Source organism: Cydia strobilella, chromosome 9 (genome assembly GCF_947568885.1).
Source record: "Cydia strobilella chromosome 9, ilCydStro3.1, whole genome shotgun sequence".
NCBI classification, from domain to species: Eukaryota; Metazoa; Arthropoda; class Insecta; order Lepidoptera; family Tortricidae; genus Cydia; species Cydia strobilella.
The window spans coordinates 18,927,512-18,939,566 of NC_086049.1; the positions used below are offsets into that span (position 1 = coordinate 18,927,512).

The 12,055-nt window shown below is 40.4% G+C and overlaps 1 non-coding gene across 1 annotated transcript; it reads left to right on the plus strand.

The window, feature by feature from the left end:
• Window positions 1-805: 805 nt before the first annotated feature.
• Trnat-cgu (transfer RNA threonine (anticodon CGU)) lies at window positions 806-877 on the plus strand. Its single transcript has one exon. It is a non-coding gene; the product is annotated as a tRNA-Thr (tRNA).
• The last annotated feature ends 11,178 nt before the right edge of the window (window positions 878-12,055 follow it).

Here is a 12,055-nt window from a genome sequence, read left to right on the forward strand (position 1 = left end):
TTGAGGCCTTTTCCAGATAACGTTTGCACCAATCAATACGGGATAGTAGTCAATATAAAGGCTACATTATTAAGGTGCAGTGGGTGCCGCCAACAGAGTTTTTGAAAAATCTGTATAAAATATGAATATAAATTTTGAGGCCTTTTCCAGATAACGTTTGCACCAATCAATACGGGATAGTAGTCAATATAAAGGCTACATTATTAAGGTGCAGTGGGTGCCGCCAACAGTTTAAGAAAAATCTGTATAAAATATGAATAGAAATTTTGAGGCCTTTTTCTAGCAACTTCAGCGATTCGAAACCTGTTTAAACAACTTTCACCCAGTAGAAAAAAAAATAACGTAGGTTTAAAACGTAGCATCAAAGATTTATATAGTTAGACCAAGTAAAGACTGCAACGATTTTGATAGCATATGCAGTGCAAGTGTTATTTGTACGTCATAATTTCATAGAAGTTTGACGTTTAAAATAACACTTTTGCACAAAAGCTAACTTATATTACATAACATGAAAATTGGTTCTAAAGATACGTAATGTCATTTCTGATCGAACTCATCAACGACTTTTTTTATATAAAGTAGTAGTGTAACCACTAAAAAACACAAATCAAAAATATTCCATAAAATAATTTGATTGGTTCCCTAGTTAAATAGATGGCAGCACCATCTCTCTCGCTATACCGTAATCCAGTAAAGGATTCATATAGGAGGTGCAAGCACGTACTGCTCGCCCTTAGAGTTGATCAAAGGCGCCTAGCGTTTCAAAGATAGCATACACCAGAGAATTTGGGACGGGAACCGCCGTGGCCGGGTGGTCTAGTGGTCAGGACGTTAGCCGCGTAAGCTGAAGATGCGGGTTCGATTCCCGCCTCGGCCACCAGTGGACTTGGTCACTTTTTCTTTAGTGTATGATATCAATTTCGGTTTATACTTTTTTTTAATAACTAAAAATAACAATGGTATCCGCCATTCCGGGCACGCACGGCAATACCTTCCTTTAGTAACTTCTGCATGCTGTTAATTGGACTATTTTTCTCGATCCACGATAGCATCAAATTACAGTCCACTCATAAAGAGGATTGCGCTTTTGTTCAATCGAAACGGTACTTCACCGTCTGTCTGTCTGCGCAATATCATAAACAATTTACGATCTGGTTTACTGGAAGCTTGTTAACTCGGTTACTGTCTCCGTCACAACGTGCAAATTGCAAAATAAAGATTTTTAGGGCGGTAGCTTGGTAAAACTATAACCCCTCGAGCTCGTGCGGCGCGCAGCCACAATGCGGCGTGTTTTCCATATTAAAAATGGCGGCCCGCCGCACGCGCGGTTGTCAGAGAGTGTCCCATTCGAGGTAGCTTGCCGCCCGAGGGGATAATGTAAAACTTAGGGGGCCTACAAGCAAAATCTCTGCACTACTTAGTCATGTATAAATCATTATAGGCATACTCAATTATCAATATAGCAATTCATTAAAAATCAGGGTTGGCAAATCTACCAAAAAAACCGGCCAAGTGCGAGTCGGACTCGTGCACGAAGGGTTCCGTACTGTTACGCAAAAAACGGCAAAAAAATCACGTTTGTTGTATGGGAGCCCCCCTTAAATATTCATTTTATTCTGTTTTTAGTATTTGTTGTTATAGCGGCAACAGAAATACACCATCTGTAAAAATTTCAACTGTCTAGCTATCACGGTTCATGAGATACAGCCTGGTGACAGACGGACAGACTGACAGACAGACGGACAGACGGACAGCGGAGTCTTAGTAATAGGGTGGTTTTCCCGAGGGGCTACAGTATGTGGTTCTTCAAAAAAGGAGTGTACAGGTTTTTAAAGGGTCGGCAACGCGCATGTAATACCTCTGGTGTTGCAGGCGTCCATAGGCTACAGGCTACGGTGACTGCTTACCATCAGGCGGGCCGTATGCTTGTTTGCCACCGTCGTGGTATAAAAAAAAAGGATCCCGTTTTTACCCTTTGGGTACGGAACCCTAAAAACCCTATCTTCGCCGTTGGTGCTCAATTTAGCTCAAGTAAAATAATAATTTTACCAAAAATGGATATGTACAATGATCGTGAGATAGAGTGAGTAAAGGCGTTTAGTTCTGTTCTCATGACACTCTTGATAAGAACAGCCCAGGTAGCATTTATACGTCATTATGACGTCCGTTACGTCATTATAACGTATAAATGACGTCATTATGACGTCATTTTGCTACCTGGGAGGGTTATAATGAGTGTTAATGACGGGCATTTTCACTTAAAAGTGTACCTTTTTTTCGAAAATCCATCAACTTTTGGGTTATTTCTACTCAGAATCACGAGGACTACCGATTGAAAAAGAAAAAGAATATGTTCCCAAAAAAATGTCAGTTTTGTAACGCATTTTCCCATACATTTTGTAAGGACAGTTACAAAACTGACACCCAAAATTTGTAACGAAAAGGGACACTTGTTTTCTTTGTCTCATTCACGATTCTGAGTCTAAATAACCCAAAATATGATGGTTTCTCAAAAAAAAGTAAATGGTGCAATTTTTTTAAAACTCCCTGACAAGGATCTAATAAACGCGGTCTATCAGCCGCGGGCTATAACGGACGGACGGACGCGGCCAATCGGCCAGTCATCGCTTCGTTACAAACGCCGATATGGCCAAGCTCATGACGCTGTCGCCACGATAAATACTGAATGACTATTAGAAATGAGTATGACTTTAGTTTTAATGTTAATATCGACTCCATAGCTTATTATCCCAGGTAGCATTTGTACGTCATTATGACGTCCGTTACGTCATTATGACGTATAAATGACGTCATTATGACGTCGCTGACGTCATTTTGCTACCTGGGATTAATCTTTGCGATGAAAACTCCGATGCCTAACGGCCGTATTCGAACAATGTTTATAAATGTCACAGCGATACGTTACTATCCGTTAGTGTCCAGTGTCAATATTGGTTGAGTACTTCTAATACTGACAAATCGGTATCGTATCGCTGCGACAGCTTATAAGCATTTTTAGAATATGGCCGTATTAATCTCACATTCTAACCACGCCCGTCCACAGATTGAGTGGTGGGCAAATCGCGACATGTCCAATCTCTGTGTCAAGTCCCCTGCGAGTTGCGTGATGATACGAGCGAAGGTTGTTATGAGTGCCATTTTAGTATTGGCTCAAGGTTATCCGAGAAAATATACTTGTGAGTTCTTCGTTGCTAAGATATTTTTGAAATTAGAAACATGGATGAAGTTTATATTTGAACGAAATATTTTTATTCGGATGTTTGTTACCGTTATATCATGTTACAAATGCATTTCCGTTATTAAATTATCATTTAATTGCTTAAAATAATAAAAACCGGCCAAGTGCGAGTCGGACTCGCGCACCGAGGGTTCCGTACTTTTTTAGTATTTGTTGTTATAGCGGCAACAGAAATACATCATCTGTGAAAATTTCAACTGTCTAGCTATCACGGTTCATGAGAGACAGACAGACAGACGAACAGACGGATAGACGGACAGACGGACAGTCGGACAGACGGACAGCGGAGTCTTAGGTGGTCTTAGTAATAGGGTCCCGTTTTACCCTTCGGGTACGGAACCCTAATAAAAAGTAGGTACTTACAAAAATTTGCCCGCGAAAGCTAGTGAGCGAAACGCGCGAAACGTCACGTGACGTCACGCGTTTGACAGGTTAGTTCACATAATTGTCGTTAATAGCAAACGTCAGTTGGATCGTCCAACGTGTGATGTCATCACGGTGTCGAATTCACGCCAAAAATATTATGAGCGTTTCAACCGCTCAAACATTTTCAACATTTTAAATATTTTTTATTAAAATAATGTGAAGGTTTACAAAAGTATTTTTATTTTTTCCGGTGTTCAAACGATTTTTTTTTAAAGTTAATGCATGGAGCTAGTTATGTTTTCTTTTTGTGGTAATTTAATGCATATGCGCGGAGGTCACTACTAACAGCAATTCGAGTTTTAATTAATCGATCTGTTTCTGATATGATACTGATCTGTCAGTGTCAAAAGCGACATTTCTTCAACCAAACACGTCACTTTTGACACTGACATATCAGTATCATATCGGAAACAAATCGAATAATTAAAACTTGAATCGGATCGTAAGTATTGGCGCAAGCGAGACGCACGATAACTAAATAGAATAATTCCAATATATTATAAAGCTACATAAGTCCCCCGCCGTGTCCGTCTGTCTGTATGTTCGAGATAAACTCAAAAACTACTGAACCGATATTAATGCGGTTATCACTTACCGATAGCATTCTAGACGAAGATATAGATGTATAATTTGCTATCCTATACAACTCAAGATCCAAAATCCGAATTACTTTTCCAATTAAATTGAAACATGCGAGAAAGGCTTGGGCGCCCAATCCCGCAATCATTGAAATGAACAAGGCCTGTCAGTTGTCACGTCAGGCCCCGACAGACGGGGCGTATCATCTATCACGGGACGCTTTAGCCGAGAGTTTGGCGAAGTCGGTCACTGGGATGGGTTTTAAATATATTATTGGTGGCAAAAATGTCTAATAGTATACTCAGGTAACTTTGCGGTTTCACTCACGTATTTTTAGTCACTCGCGCGACATGTTTCGGAGAGCCTAAATTACATTATTAGCATTTTGCTTATTAGGTATATAGCTTCTTAGACATTCGTTTTAGACATTTTGCTACAAAGGCGTTCTGCTTTTTAGAAGACCTGCTCATAACCGGTCTCTGGCCTTATCGGGCGGCCTGCAGTCCTAGGCCAATAACGTACACACACATAAGCGGCCGGCAATGGCCTGCTAACACCTCTGTGACTACAGACAAGCATTTGAGAGTCGTCAGTTTTCCGGCTGTACGGCTGCCCGCTGGCAACGGTCTGATATGTGTGACAGGGCCCTATAAATTGACAGTTCGCCGGACGATATCAGCCTGTCAGTTAATTGCCACAGGCCACATAGTTCTATCAAGGGGCCCACTGACTATCAGTCCGCCGGACGATATCGGCCTGTCAGTTAGAACAAAAATTTGACAGTTCCGAACAACTTTCAGACCACTGACAGCCGTCAGGCCGAAACCTGAACGAGAACTGTTAGTGTGTGGCCTTTTGCGATTAACTGGGTCAGCCGCATTCGAGGGAAGCCAGTGCTGCCAAACTGGTTTAACTTGACAGATATTCTGAATATCAATTTATTTAACAAAATTATTAAAATGCAAGCAATACATTAACTTCAACTGACAGGCTGATATCGTCCGGCGGACTAGTAACCAGTGGGCCCCTTTATTAAAATTTTTACCCGATACAACTCTTTTATTCCACAAAGTTATCAGCATCTACATTAACATTCGCTCGGGTTTTATATCCAATCGCTTAACCAAACTTACTAAAAAACAGAAATTTCCACGTAACAGTACAAACGATGCGGGAATCCAATTTTCTTGTTGCAAACATATTTTTTCAGCGCGTTTTTTCGGAATCAGTGTTGTAAGCTCGCGGGGTTCGTAGGACTAGTTGGCGTGGCCGTGACAGCCCGATAAATGAAAACCGTCTGAATGTGCGGCTGAAATGCGAGCGCACCTGTCAATATTGGGGATCCAAGTCAAGAGTGAATCTCTTGTTTTTACTCGTCCCAAAGGGTTATTAATTTAGCTACATTTTAGCTAACTTGAAGTAATTCTATATCGGTTCTCTGCCTTTTCGCCGAAAATTGTATTGCAGAATTTCACTTGGCAACCAACTTTTCGCCAAAGTTTCATTTGATCAATCCAACCTTTTTTTTTGTTTAGGAGGTGAAAAATGCAATTACGCATACCACTCGGGCACGGGGACGAACCCGAGTGGTTATGTGGGACTCCTTGTTTTGGGCTAATGGGGCCCCAAGTGTACCCACTAAACAACCCCCCCGTCTGCCGCCATTGTGCTGTAGCGGTGGGCTGTAGGAACGCTCGCGCTTTACTTCTACAGCACCACCAGCACCAGTCCGTGTTTGCGGACCGCCGCCTCAGGAGGCCCTTGATGGCCTCAATGGTCAATCCAACCTAACCTAACCCAACCTAGTACGTCATTTTCATTTCCCAACTACGGGGTTGGGAAATGAAATGGTTGCGAAATAATTATTTGGTAACGATTGGTTTGTCAAATGAAACTTTGGCGAAAAGTTGGTTGCCAAGTAAAATTCGGCAATACAATTTTCGCCAAAAAGGGAGTACAGCTTCTATGTCAAGTTAATTTTACGGTATTGTTTCTAAGACAAAACAATAAAAAAACGTTCTAATATATCGCATATACCATAAAAAAATTAACATATAAAAACCTGTGATATAAAAACATGAAATTATTCAAGAAGGAACGTCTTATAGTACAAGTACCTAGAAAGAAACCAAAAAATTGCCAATTTATATACTTCTTTGATGACCAAGTTATAAATATACTAGCGACCCGCCCGGGCTTCGCACGGGTTACACAAAACCTTTACAAATAAACTAAAACCTTCCTCAAGAATTACTCTATTGATAGGTGAAAACTGCATCAAAATCCGTTGCGTAGTTTTAAAGATCTAAGCGTACATAGGGACAGACAGACAGAGGAAAGCGATTTTGTTTTATACTATGTAGTGATGTAGTTGGTATCCATAGTTTCTATTAGTATCTGTAAAATTACCTACAATTCGTTACATCACACATTAATTGCTAATTAATAATTAGTAATTACTAGTAATTACTATTTAGAATCAGATTTTTGTAAGCCGGTTCTATGATTAAACAATCACGGTATTAAATTTGCCCATTATCTTTAAGTAAGTCGAAACGTTTTGCCTCCTTTTTGGTACGGACGGCTAAGGAATGGAATGCGCTCCCGCCATCTGTATTCCCTGATCAATATGACCTCGGTCTCTTTAAAACAAGAGTGAATAGGCTGTTACTGAACCGGTGAGCTCCATCTTAGGCCCTGTCTTCACTTTCCATCAGGTGTGACTAGGGCCAATCGCCGATCAGTTTATATTTTAAAAAAAAAAGTAACGTTACACATCTTTTAAAACTACAAACTCCAATAATGGAACCTTTTTTGCCATTTCATTTAGGAAATAATTAATGAAAACACTAACATCTAAAATTTAAAAACAAGCCCCGAAACTTAAGGAAATTTCCTCGGAAACTGCTCCTGGCGTTGCTATAAATTTAATTGACACGATCGATCGAATGTCATTAGCGAAAACTCCCGGCTATGGATGGTATAGAAAGGATGCCAATCTCTTATGGGAGAATTTTTGCAAAAGTGACCGCTTTCAGCTTTAAATAATAGTTCCTAATCTCTCCGGTGGCGCTAGATAAGCTCTGGGACATGAGTATAACATGAACTATATAAGGCAACAAATAACCCGACCAAATTACGTAGGTTGTTTTTGGTAGTATTTCGGTGTATGGTGGCGCCGCCTAATTACTGTTTTTTGATTTGGCTCCTTTATATAGTCTCCATGCTCCTGGCTCTTAGCGGGGTTCATTAAACTTGTCATTCTTATGACACTAAATGAAAATGAAGTTGGATATGATTTGTAACCATACATTTATACACACACATATCAAACCTATGATGCGTTCAAAAACCACAGATAAAACTGAAATACTAGATGTCATATAGGAACAGTAAGTTGCAGACATAACTGACCCCCTCTGCAAACAAGTTTCTGTCAATTATTTTTTCACGTCACCAATTCGAAAAAGGGCTTTTTCTTCCCTGCTAGGAGGGATCAAAGTGGCACTTTTCTTCCCTGCTAGGAGGGATCAAATTAACACTTTTCTGTTCTAGGACACTATTTTTACATTTTTTTGCGTATTTTTTTTTAGTTTAAATAATACTTTTAAACACACTTGAATCCCTCGCTACTCTCGGGATTCTATTATAGAATCCTTCGCTTCGTTTAGGATTCAATTGTACGCCCTCGCCGTAAATATGTCATTTTGCTCCCTTGTGACACAATCTACTATTGCAGCTTACTATGCTAGAAAAAGTGGCCGGCATTCAGCTTACGCGGCTAACGTCCTGACCACTAGACCACCCGGCCACAGCGGCACCCGTCCGAAATTCTCTAGTATTATCCAATCTTTGAAAGGCTAGGCGCATTATATTTTTGTCTGTAGATTCTTCGAAATAAAGATTTGCAAGTTCCAAAGCTACATAAGTAATTAAAGTTATATCTTTCATGAACAGAATTCAGTTTTTCACGTCACTGAAGTATATCTACAATCCATACTAATATTAAGGGGCCCACTGACTATCAGTCCGCCGGACGATATCGGCCTGTCAGTTGTTCGGAACTGTCAAATTTTTGTTCTAACTGGCAGGCCGATATCGTCCGGCGGACTGATAGTCAGTGGGCCCCTTTATAAATGCGAAAGTCTGTCTGTCTGTGTGTTACCTCTTCACGCTTAAACCGCTGAACCGATTTAGTTAAAATTTGGCATAGAGATAGTCTGAGCCCCGGGGAAGGATATAGGATAGTTTTTATGTCGGAAATCATCCCTAAAGAGGGTGAAAAGGGGGTGAAATTGAGATATTTAATGAATTACCTGATAATTAATGTCAAGCAATGAAGCTTATGCTCAAATTGAATGATTGCTATTACACTTTATCCAGGCGCTAAACTTATTCTAGCTGCTGTTACTGATTCCACACAGATGAAGTCACGGGCAAAAGCTAGTAGTCTATATAATGTATTTACTAAACAATTCAAAAATAAGTTTTGAAGTCCATTTAAAACGTTTATATAGATTGCAAAATATAAATCACTCTTTGATAATGTACGTAAATTTTAATTAGTAGTAAATAATAGTTAATTATAACTAAACTAATATTAAAATAAAACTACTTAAAAATTAAAGTAATATAGATAAATACCCACCTATGAAAGGTCCCCCAAGTCTGTCTCCTGCGGAAGGGTGCCCATGAGGCTGGCTACATTACCCCGCTGGATGGCTATGCCTATTCTTTGCCCAAGGAATGAGCCAGCCCTAGGGTCACCCGAGGTCTCCAGTAGTTTTTTTTTAATCGTGAAAAAAGTTAAGGGCGTCGCAGCTCCACGGCCCTAGGGTTTCTACCGCAAATGCCGCAAACATGTGGTTATTTGAGAGACCAGCATATTTGCGGCGCTTTAGGACTTCAGCCGCTGCCGCCGCTCCGCTAATTTTGATAATTAAAAATATTAAGTCTAAATCGCGTTGTGAAAGCTACCGGGCATAACAGAAGCAAAACTAGTTAAAAGAATGGAACTGATATTATTACCGAGATTAAGCTTCTTTAGTTTTTCTCAAAGCTTTAAGCGGTGGCTTTAATGAGCTTAAATTTTTGTTAAGATTCTTAAATCCAATTTTGCAGTTCTTATTATTATTGTAATAACTTTTATAGTACTTACTCGTATTAATTCAGTAGGTATTTTGCTCAGTAAGCGTGCTATATCACGCATGTGCAGCGAAAGATAAAGCCCATTTTACTCTTACGGGAGTTATAGGTTTTTTTTTGTTAAGTCACTAACTAATAAGATCCAAGTAGGTTCTAATTCTAAGTAAAATACTTGTTATCAAGGTATAAAGTTAATTTTACTTCAAATACTAACATTTATAAAAATATTATCTATACTAACGTATCTTATATAGGTTATAAAAAAAATCGGACAAGTGCGAGTCGGACTTGCCCACCGAGGGTTCCGTACTTTTTAGTATTTGTTGTTATAGCGGCAACAGAAATACATCATCTGTAAAAATTTCAACTGTCTAGCTATCACGGTTGATAAGATACAGCCTGGTGACAGACACACAGACGGACAGACGGACAGACGGACAGACGGACAGACGGACAGACGGACAGACGGACAGACGGACAGACGGACAGACGGACAGACGGACAGACGGACAGACGGACAGACGGACAGACGGACAGACGGACAGACGGACAGACGGACAGACGGACAGACGGACAGACGGACAGACGGACAGACGGACAGACGGACAGACGGACAGACGGACAGACGGACAGACGGACAGACGGACAGACGGACAGACGGACAGACGGACAGACGGACAGACGGACAGACGGACAGACGGACAGACGGATATACGGACAGACGGACAGACAGACAGAGAAGTCTTAGTAATGAGGTCCCGTTTTTACCCTTTGGGTACGGAACCCTAAAAATAGTACTTCATATAGCTTTCATAACTTAGACCGTACTACATAAACTCGGCAGATATTTTGCATAAACAACGAAATAATCTACGCATCAAGTAATCAATACACTTGTAAATCATATTCTCGCGTTATCCCGGCATTTTGCCACGGGCCATGGGAGCCTGGGGCGTAATCCCAAGAATTGGCGTAGGCACTAGTTTTAACGAAAGCGACTGCCATCTGACCTTCGACCCCAGACGGCAAACTAGGCCTTAACACTGATTTAAACTTTCACGATTTTTACTCATTATTATTTACAACGACGGGACTTAATCGCGTAAAATAAGTTTTAAATTTACCTCCGACGTTTCGAGGACGGCGTTGTCCCCGTGGTCTCGGAGAAGACTGGCTAAAGTTGACATCAACATCTTCTAGGCGCGCGAGTTTTTCGAACTACCCGCACTTGGTCTTGTTTATTAACTTGAACGTTTTGCGCACTAGGGATGTTACCGTTAACGTCGGCGGTAAATTTAAAACTTAGTTTACGCGATTAAGTCCCGTCGTTGTAAATAATAAAAACTAGGCCTTATTGGGATTAGTCCGGTTTCCTAACGATATTTTCCTTTACCGAGAAGCGACTGGTAAATATGAAATCAATCAAAAATCAAATTAATACACTTGTAAATATTTCCAGGTTTACTGTTATTTCTCTATATCTATTCCTTTAAAACCATTGAGTTATTATACCTACTATTAGAGAAGCCATACCAATCAATGAAATTGTCGCAATCACAACCGTACCACGCGACCAAAATATCGTAAGCGTCGTGAAATTCATGGCGCTTACGTGTTTAGGTCGCGAGATTCACGCTCCGCTTCTAAAGTTTGTTGTCAAAACAACATCACCTCATGGCACAAAATACTGGTTCTATGTTTAAAATATAAATACACACTCATTATTATTTACAACGACGGGACTTAATCGCGTAAAATAAGTTTTAAATTTACCTCCGACGTTAACGGTAACGCGATTAAGTCCCGTCGTTGTAAATAATAATGAGTAAAAATCGTGAAAGTTTAAATCAGTATAAATACACACGACGTAAATTATATTGTTCATAAATATATTTCTTTGACAGTCTTCAGACATCGTCCACGTCATCCTAAGTATACGAATACGAAGGCGTCATCTATTACCGAGTTCGCTGCGTTTTGTTCCTTTCAAAACGTTGAGTACAGCGCGACGGTACTGCCGACTGCAATGCAGTAGGCAGTAATGTCGCGCTGCAACCGCACCAACGCTGCTGCTGCTGTATTCTGAATCCGAAAGGTACCTATAGATAGGTCACTGGCATCTCAATCAATCTTTAGGTAGTATGGCTCCATCGATACTGTCGATGATTTCGCCAACGTCAAAGTGGGATCCACGTGGGATCGAATTAATATTTCTTGGTTAAAACATATCGGCCATCGGCCATAGCCAGTGTACGGTAAACAATAAAATTATGGGCCTCTAGGGCTCTAGCCAGACACGGTTAGAGGTAGAAATACCAAATGCTCTTAGAGCACGACGTTGTTCGGTGGTTGTTGTAGTTGTCTCGTAAAACCGATAGCTGGATTTTACGAGAAGCACGTGGACTACCGGCCGTTGACTCCAAAATGGTGGTTAAACACGCTTTGAGATTAATTTTCCATTCACTGCACAGTGCACACTACCACATTAGATTACTGTATAATAAAGCTATCGATATTACACATTAAACAATATTTATGAGCAAAAAACGAAGGAATTAATCACGAGGCTACTATCAAGATGGCGTTCGAACCGGAAGTCCACTGGCATATCTCATCACCTTGCGGTGCGGCCGATATTTCACAGGT